Source organism: Pseudorasbora parva, chromosome 19 (assembly GCF_024679245.1).
Source record: "Pseudorasbora parva isolate DD20220531a chromosome 19, ASM2467924v1, whole genome shotgun sequence".
NCBI classification, from domain to species: Eukaryota; Metazoa; Chordata; class Actinopteri; order Cypriniformes; family Gobionidae; genus Pseudorasbora; species Pseudorasbora parva.
Genome location: NC_090190.1, coordinates 33,449,017 through 33,459,044, shown reverse-complemented (window position 1 = coordinate 33,459,044; position 10,028 = coordinate 33,449,017).

The window sequence follows — 10,028 nt, the reverse complement described above, 5'->3', positions numbered from 1 at the left end:
GTACGGATTATTGGGCATTAAATCCATTCGAACCAGCGTCTATCACCCACAAACAGACGGCTTGGTCGAACGATTTAATCGCACTCTTAAATCCATGATCCGTAAATTCGTACAGGAAGACGCCAAAAATTGGGATCGGTGGTTAGAACCCCTCTTATTTGCTGTGCGCGAGGTCCCGCAAGCCTCCACGGGGTTTTCCCCCTTCGAGCTTCTCTACGGTCGGCAGCCACGGGGGGTGCTGGACGTCCTACGAGAAACTTGGGAGGAGGGGCCTTCGTTGGCCAAAAACGAAATTCAGTACGTCATGGACTTGCGAACAAAACTCCACACATTGGGGCGGCTATCTAGGGAGAATTTGTTGCAAGCCCAGGACCGCCAGAGCCGGTCATATAACAGGGGTACTAAACTACGCAAATTCACACCGGGAGAGAAAGTGCTCGTTCTACTCCCAACGTCGAGCTCAAAATTAATGTCAAAGTGGCAGGGGCCGTTTGAGGTCGCACGGCAGATAGGAGAGCTCGATTATGAAGTGATACGATCCGATAGGAACGGGGCACGTCAAATATACCACCTCAATCTGCTAAAAAAATGGAATGAGGTGCAATCAGTGTTGTTGGCAACGGTGATCGGGGGAGAGGATGATCTCGGGCCAGAGGCGAGCATTAAAGCGCAATCAGTCGCGTTGGCCCCTGGGGGAGATCACCTCTCACCGTTACAACTCGCTGATTTATCGAAATTGCAGGCGGAATTCGCTGACGTGTTCTCGCCCCTACCGGGACGTACCGACTTGATTCAGCACCATATCGAGACCGAGCCGGGCGTGGTAGTTCGCAGCCGGCCGTATCGCTTGCCTGAACACAAGAAAAAGGTAGTTCAGGACGAATTAGGCGCAATGCTCGACATGGGAGTAATCGAGGAGTCCAACAGTGACTGGGCGAGCCCGATCGTTTTGGTCCCCAAGACAGACGGCTCGGTCAGGTTCTGTGTGGACTACCGCAAGGTGAACGCTGTGTCGAAATTCGACGCGTATCCAATGCCGCGGGTTGACGAGTTGCTTGATCGGTTAGGCACGGCTCGATTTTATTCGACACTGGACTTAACAAAGGGCTATTGGCAGATCCCCTTGTCTCCATTGTCCAAAGAAAAAACAGCTTTCACCACGCCGTTTGGATTACACCAATTTGTCACGCTTCCTTTCGGCTTGTTCGGGGCGCCCGCAACCTTCCAGCGACTCATGGATAGGATTTTGCGTCCCCATGCTGCATATGCTGCTGCGTACCTGGATGACATAGTGATTTATAGTCACGATTGGCAGCGGCATATGCAGCATGTGAGGGCGGTCCTGAGGTCGCTGAGGAGAGCGGGGCTCACGGCCAATCCGAAGAAGTGTGCGATTGGGCGGGTGGAGGTAAGGTATCTGGGCTTCCACTTGGGTCATGGGCAGGTGCGTCCCCAAATTGATAAGACTGCCGCAATTGCAACCTGTCCGAGGCCCAAGACCAAAAAGGAGGTAAGACAGTTCTTGGGGCTGGCGGGATATTATAGACGGTTTATACCAAATTATTCGGACCTCACCAGCCCTTTGACTGATCTTACTAGAAAGGGGCTACCAGATACGGTCCAGTGGACGGAGCCGTGTCAACAGGCTTTTACCCAAGTGAAGGCTGCTCTATGTGGCGGGCCGCTCTTACACTCCCCTGACTTTTCTCTCCCTTTCTTGTTGCAGACTGACGCGTCGGACAGGGGGCTGGGCGCAGTCCTGGCCCAGGAGGTGGAGGGGGGAGAGCGGCCGGTGCTGTACATTAGCCGTAAGCTCTCCAAGAGGGAAGCTAAGTACAGCACCATAGAAAAGGAGTGTTTGGCCATCAGATGGGCCGTTCTCACTCTCCGCTATTACCTCCTGGGGCAGGAGTTCACTCTCTGTTCAGACCACGCTCCTCTCCAGTGGCTCCACCGCATGAAGGATACCAACGCGCGGATCACCCGTTGGTATCTGGCTCTTCAGCCGTTTAAGTTCAAGGTGGTCCACAGGCCGGGTGCTCAGATGGCTGTGGCCGATTTCCTCTCCAGAAATGGGGGGGGGGGGGGCTGCAGGCCGGACGGCTCCCCGGCCTGAGTCGGGCGGTGGGGGTATGTGGCAAGGGGGGCGTGGTTCAGCGAGGTCTGCAGCGGGAGAGAGGGCCGCGGGACGAGCGGTAAGTGAGTGGGTTGGACGCAGATTAATAACACCTGTCTCTTGTTCTAGTAATGAGCGCGGAGACGGGATAAAACACCAGCGGAACCAGAGACCAGGGAGAGAGAAAGTCAGGACGGTTGTTGCCAAACCCATACAGAGACTGAGTTGCCGGAAGCCGGAAGTGCCGACCCGGAAGTGATCGCTATTGTTTTGAGTCTGAGAGAAGCCACACTATTGAGTGTGTTTGACTATTGAGTTACTAAATAAAAGAGCAACAACCGTCTAGCCGAACCCCCGTGTCCTCTTCCTTCCTCCCATTCACGAACTTTGCTACAGTCCATGTGACTCCAAGAAAGCTCTCGGATTTCTTCAAAAATACCTTAATTTGTGTTTCCGAAGATAAACAACGGTCTTATGGGTTTGGGATGACATGAAGGTGAGTAAATGATGACAGAATTTTCATTTTTTGGTGAACTAACAATTTAAGGGTAGAGAGCAAACAAATATAATGCATTTTATAACCAAATTCTTTCCATTTATAAATCTGAAATTGTTAAACGTGCTGATTTATGGTGACTCATTTTTAGACAAAGAACAAGAAAGACTTCAAATCAATGATTGACGGTTCACATGTGAATGTGAAAACAAGGTTAAGGTGGAGCCTGCAGCATGCTTTTAACATTCATGCTGTATCCAGGCATGTCTAGCTCATTTTCAGATGTCTGAAATGGCTCATTCAGGGGAGAGAACACCTGGAAGGCGCGACAGTACGGTATACGGGACTTCTTTCATAGTATATGATCTAAAATTGATGATAAACCATATGGGTCACTTATGATGCAGAACCAAACAGGTGCTCTTTGAAAATGAGTTTCATATGATGTGCTGTCTGGCTAATTCACCAGCAATTAGCCGCTCAGCTGTTATTCTAATATTAGCGTACAATGGAAATGGTTTTCCACAGGATGGAGCGGGGCGAATCACATTTGCACACAGTTAGGCCAAACGCAAAATGTGGTGCAGGTTTAGCAAATGGAATGTTTCTATCGAGGTCAGCCACACTTAGTCTTGCTCAGACCGCTGAAAACCTATGCAATGATCCTCAAAAGCTTCTATTTATCTGTGGGGATTTACTAATAGCTGGACAGATGGGATTGCTGAGAGGGGAGGGTGAAGAGTTGAAACAGTTAAACGTGACCGATCCCTCCACTCCAGCGCTCTGTCCGGCACACGAGAGGATCCATATGGAGACAGGAGAGTATTAGTGTAACGCTCATGTATACAGAGGGGGAAGGGAGTCGGGCGACAGCTTTACCTCTCAAAGCTTCTTATCAAGTAATGAAACGGGTGGATTTTGATCACCCCGATTCTCGTTTTATTTGGGACATGGATCTTGCGAGTTTGCACTATTCTAATGCCTTCTTTCCGGCAGTTATAGTGCCGTAATGGCTTATGTTGATTGCTACTGGCTTTAAAAGATGAAAACATCCGGCTCAAAGGGCAGGAAGGGTTTACCAGGGCAAGTACAGTGAATATATCTAAGTTTAGGTTTATTTTTGAAAGTCAATTCTTGTATAGAGAACAACTTTAAAGTCTTGGCTACAAAAAAGATTGAACATCTTGTTAGTGTTATTTCCCAGTAGAAAAAAAAAGGGATAAAGTTAGGCGCTTTAGATAGAGAGGTGGCAAATCACACTTTTACTGCAGTGAAAGTTGCCATAGTATGAGTAGTCCTAGGGATTTTTTCAATATTTGTATGGACGAAAACCTTTAAGTCTTAAATACCGAAGCAGCATTATTGCAGAGGAAAAAATATAAATGGCCCTATTTTAACAGTCTAAGCGAATTATCTAACGCACACGGCACTGGTGCACTTACGGTGTGTCCGAATCCACTTTGCTAGTTTAGTTTTACACATGGCCTAAAAGGGTTGTCCCTATTCTCTTAAAAGGATGCTTCACCGCTTTTTCATATTAAACTGTTATTCCATTAACTTAAACGAGTTGATACACACCTCTCGTCTCAGTGCGTGCACTTAATCGCTGACACGCGGTGATGATCTGAGCATTTAGCTTAGCCCACTAAGCCCAGTTCATTCACTGTGGTACCAAACAGAGATCAAGTTAGAAGCGACCAAACACTCTTATGTTTTCCCTATTTAAATACAGTTACACGAATAGTTGAACGATCAAATATTGTGACATAAAATAAAACGTGGCGCTATTTTAAGCGGATTAAAAAGAAGAACTATAATGTGTGGCTGAAGAGCACTTCTGAGAGTACTTCGACTCGGCGCAGTAAAAAAGTCCCGGCTGAAAAATCCTGCCTCACATCTCCCCCTCCCCCCTATTGACAGAAATGAGAGATGTGAGGGAGGATTTTTCAGCCGGGACTTTTTACTGCGCCGAGTCGAAGTACTCTCAGAAGTGCTATTCCGGGGGCACTGTGGTGCAGTCGAAAAGGGCACTTTCACTTTCAAATTCATCAAATAACTATTAATAATAATAATAATAATAATAATTCATTACATTTATATAGCGCTTTTCTAGGCACTCAAAGAGCTTTACATAGAAGGGGGAAATCTCCTCAACCACCACCATTGTGCAGCACCCACCTGGATGATGCGACGGCAGCCATATTGCGCCAGAACGCTCACCACACACCGGCTGATTGGTGGAGAGGAGACCGAGTGATGAAGCCAATCAGGATAGGGGGATTATTAGGAGGCCATGATGGACAGGGGCCAATGGGCAAATTTAGGATTTTTAACGACCACTGAGAGTTGGGACCCTGGTTTAACATCTCATCTGAAGGACGGTTTGAACATAAAAGGCTGAACAGTTTCATTGCCTGTCTTCATGAGGTTATCAGAGCTGCTAACTGGAGTTGTTTAAGCTCCGCCCCATGAGCAACAGCTCATTTGCATTTAAAGGGACACACAAAAACAGAGTGTGTTGAAAATCGAAGATCTGACAAGGTTTTTGCTCACTCTCAAAAATTGACAATTTTAACTTGCTATAAAAAAAATATTTGTGGGGTATTTTGAGATAAAACTTTACATACACACTCTGGGGACGTCAGAAACCTATTTTACATCTTGTAAAAAGGGGCAGTCAACCACCCCTTTAAGACAAAACATGTGCAAATACATTTTTTATTTTGGATTTTCTCAAAAATGCAGCTTGAAATTTGTTGGTGTTTCTTACGTCACAACCTTGTAACCAATCACGTCAACGATCTTTGAGCTGCTGTGAGTAGAGGCGGGGATAATTTGCATATTCATGGTTTCACGTATAATAAATGAGGCTATGGTGTGGTAAAGTTACGTTCAAGCTATTTTAAGGAATAAAGAAAAAACATAATTTAATTGTCATTTTGGTGAAGATAAGATTTAAGGGATAAAAGTATTAACTACTACAGGAGGGCTTTGATAATTTCTGACAAAATCCCCAGTTTTAGTTCTAATAGAATTTTGAATTAGGTGTTTGAAAACAACATACAAAGCTATTTTTTAGATACAACCCATTAGTTAGTTTAGTAGCTATTTATTCTATCAAATTACCACTGTCTAGCCCTCCCTCTAGAGTCTTGAAACAGAGGGCAACAACCATGGCAGACCTATTTAAAAAACAAAATGAAGCCATTCTGAATACAGCCAGGGCTGGCTGTCACACTTTTACTACAGTGAATAATCCTAAGGATTTTTTTTTTTTTTTTTTTTTTTAATTGCAAAATGAACAAACAAAAAATTCAATACATACAAGAAATACAAACCATCTTTCAAATCAAAAAGTATGTAAAAAGTTCAAATCTATTGAACAATAAACCTAAGAGAAAAGGAAGCAGAGAGAAGAGAAAGAAAAGAAGGAAGAGGGCAAAAATAAAGAAAGAAATATTAAGAAAGAATATTAAGCATGACACAAATTCTTGATGTTCGCATTGCTTTCCCATTAACAGAAGTTGAAATTATATTTAAATACATCTTCAATTCTTCTTTAAAGAAGTTAAAATGGGGTTTACTTTTTATAAATTTACATTTATGGATGTGAAACTTTCCAATAAATAAAAGGTTTATACAAAAACTAGCATTAATTAGATTACTGTCTTTGACATAAAAGCCAAAAAGTATATGTCTAAATGATGAAGAAAAGTTGTAAGAAATCTTTTGGACAATCAGAGCATCAATATTATTCCAGAAAGAATGAGTAAACGGACATTCCCAAAACAAATGATCAACAGTTTCAGAAGAGGCTTCACAAAAAGAGCAGGAAGTATCAATATCACTTCTGAATTTCTTTAAGAAGTACCTAACTGGATAGAATCGTTGAATCATTTTAAAGGATATTTCTTTAACTTTATTTGTTAAAAATAATTTCTGAGGAAGTGACCAAACATATGAACATTTAATGTCATCAAAAAGGTTATTCCAATAAGAAATGGAAGAATGAATTGAAGTGACAAGGTCCAGAAATATTAAAGATTTCTTATCAGTACAATTTCTGTATGGACAAAAAATCTTAAATTCTTGGCTACAGGAAAAAATATACAGTTTATTTAACACCTATTGGGATTTTGTAAAAACATGCCCCAATATTTTTAATAGAATTTGAATTTGGTGTTTGAAAACAACATACAAAACCATTCACATTTGTGAAATTGCATTTTTGACTTCAATCTTTATAGTTACTGAGATACAGATTTCCCCACAACTACCCCCAGTCTTGAAGACACAAGCAAATATACAGATTTGTTCTATTCGTTATATCAAATTACTTTTGTTGAACCGTTTGACAGCTCTTTGAAACGACTATTTTGTACGAAACATTTTTAGATACATCTGCAAACTCCATGAAACTCAATCCTACAATTAGTCAATAGACATTGCGGTGAACAAAATATCAAAATATGAGCGTGCAGTGGTCTGTCGAAAGTCTTTACCCTACAATAACGTAGTATTACCACTGTCTAGCCCTCCCTTCTAGTCTAGTCAGCTAGAGCTTGACGCAGATGGCAGCAGCCAGGGTAGACCTACAACAGCTGGTATAGGTCTAAGCTCGTAACAAAATGGATCAACGGACGCAGCAATACGACGAGCCACCGAGACTACGGTCGGACGCTTTACGGATATTTTAGTCTGTGGTGCTTCGGGAAATGACTGGTCTTATTAAACGAAAATCACAGAAGGTTAAGCAGCTGCAAAGCTTCTGAGGTATTTAAAAATCCCCCCCTCCTGACTATTTCCCCCTGACTGTGCAAAAGACTTCCTGGTATGGATTAGAGGCTGCAGCTACATGTGGTGTTGTGGCTACATACCTTCAGTCAGTCAAAACCCAATCTGGTGCTGAGTTTTCCCTCTCCCCAGGCCAAGAATCGCCAAAAGCGAAGTATGATGGAGAGGGGGGGAAGGAAAAAGAGATCAATATGAAGATAAAGTGAGCGAAACTTTGTTGGAGTGGAGTCGTGGAAAACGGGAGAGAATGATGGAGGAGACAGGATAGATCGGGCATTTAGATGAAAGCATAGAGCGCAGAGATAAAAGAAAAAGAAAATCAACCTATGACACACAATCTTTAAGAAATATCACCCTCAGCTCTTATTGGGCCATCACACTCCCTAGAGGAGTGATTTCAGTGTGTGTGTGAAAGAGAGAGAGGGGAAGAGAGAGAGCGAGACAATGTATAGTCTTGGATTTCTGTCACCAGAAACGTAAGCCAAAAGAGAAATCTGTGCTTTTAAAACTTTACATTTCTGAAACATTACATTCCACGAGAGGCAAACATTGGCTAACCCCTCCTTTGGCTCATAGTCTCTCAAAGGGTCTGTCTAAGCTGAAACATACCTAACCGCTCGACTTTCTGGTTTCTAACCAATATGGCAACAATTAAAGACATATGTGGATTTTCATATAAGAAGCTTTCTAAAGCAGCATATACAGACATGCATATCTGCATAGTATCAAAACTTATTTGGTTCATTTGAACTCTTAACCAATCTAATATTGAAAGGAAATTAGGTGCACGTATCCAACCTGATCTCACAGGAAAACTATGTTACGAGGGGGCGGTTTTGTAAGATGTGAATCGTACAAAAACATAAGATTATGAGAAAAAAAGTATGAATGTAGGTTCACCTCTAACCCCACCTCTAAACAAAACCATAACGGGGCGCAAGAAGATCATATACAAACGTAAATATGTAATTGTACAAAATTAACCCCAATTCATCAAAACATAAAATATATAAATGGCCATTAGATTGCACTGACATATCATTTGATAAATAAAAAGCAATCATTTAGAAACTTTTATTTTTTAGGGAGGCATCAAATTTTCTGCCACTGAAAATTATCGGCTGCATATGCCATTTTCTGTTTTTGTCCAAAAAAGAAAAACGGCTGAAAATATGACCCGCCACTCAGTGTTTAGCACTCACTGCGCCCGAATTTCACTCTCGCTTTAGCTGTTATCGCTGCACGGTGTGATGCTCCGCTCAATATCCACGCTCTATGCTAGGGGTTAAACGGATCGTAGTTGACTCATGATTTGTGGTTCATAGAGACCAGGCCCGATGGTTCGCCTCGCATGTGTTTTGCGGCTTAATTGTTTCGCCATCAATTCGGTACCCGCACGCTGTCATGTGTGCACAGCAGCAGAGAGGAACGTTTCCAATAGCACACACTGTAAAAAAAATTCAGGCCCCAATTGAACATTTTCTAGTGACCGATCAAATCTACATTTTTCAGTTGGCCAAATTGAATTTCTGTGAATTTCTGTGTCATTAACAGATGGTTACCGAGTAGATCGTTCTCTGGGATGCATTTTCATGAAAATCGAATGACGGACCATATGAGATTCCAAGTCACAGTTCATCACTTAGCACAGCGTTCGTGGCTCGACTCGTATTAACTAACAATTTCATTTTACCTACTCTGTGCCCCATAGACAAGCGTTAAAAGCTAATCTGTTTTTAGAGATAAAACTCTTTACATTCTATTTTCGTGAAAACGAAACAATCTACTCGGTAAACATGTGTTAATTACCCCCTAGGTTCATTTTAAACGGAGTTGTCCTTTAATTATTCATAGAAATTCAATTTGCCCAACTGAAAAATTTAGATGCGATTGGTCACTAAAAAAAATCAAGTGGGGGCCTGATTTTTTTTTTTTTTTTTTTTTTTACAGTGCACATACGGCGAATTGATTCCTCTTTTAAATCTCCTTGCACTTGATCGGACACATACAAACTGATGGCAAAATAGCGTAATTCTCGTAAACACAGTTTGTTATGTCTTAAATGAACATAAAGAGTTGAGAAAGAAATCAGATGCGTATCATTATATTGGATCTGTACATTCGGTTTTAAAGTGACGGCAGCCTATAAATACCTGCTGCTAAGTCCTTAATGTTAATCAAACAAAAAAATCCAGCTTTAACAAAGATTAATCTATATTTAATGTAACACTATCATTTTTATATATAATTTTACATTAGGCCTAATCATTGCATGTTTGTACCTCAATACACTACACCCCTGATTTTTTAAATTCAGTATCATTAAAGTCTAATATTAATACAATTATACAAAAATAAACTAAAAAGAAGTTTCGTGAAGCATTTTCACGTTCGGTTTTCGGCTAAGAGTATCCAGAATTTTTGGTTTCGGCCCAGAAATTTTGGTGCATTTTTTAATTTTATTTTATTTTTTATAAAAAATAAAGAAATTGGATGACAATGACATCACATCATGCGTGTCCACAATCCTCCTGAGGTGGCAGTCTCAGTCTCTCTCACTTTGTATGAAATCTCTCCATATTCCCTCAGTAGTGCATTTTGCCATTCAGTATATATCTATAT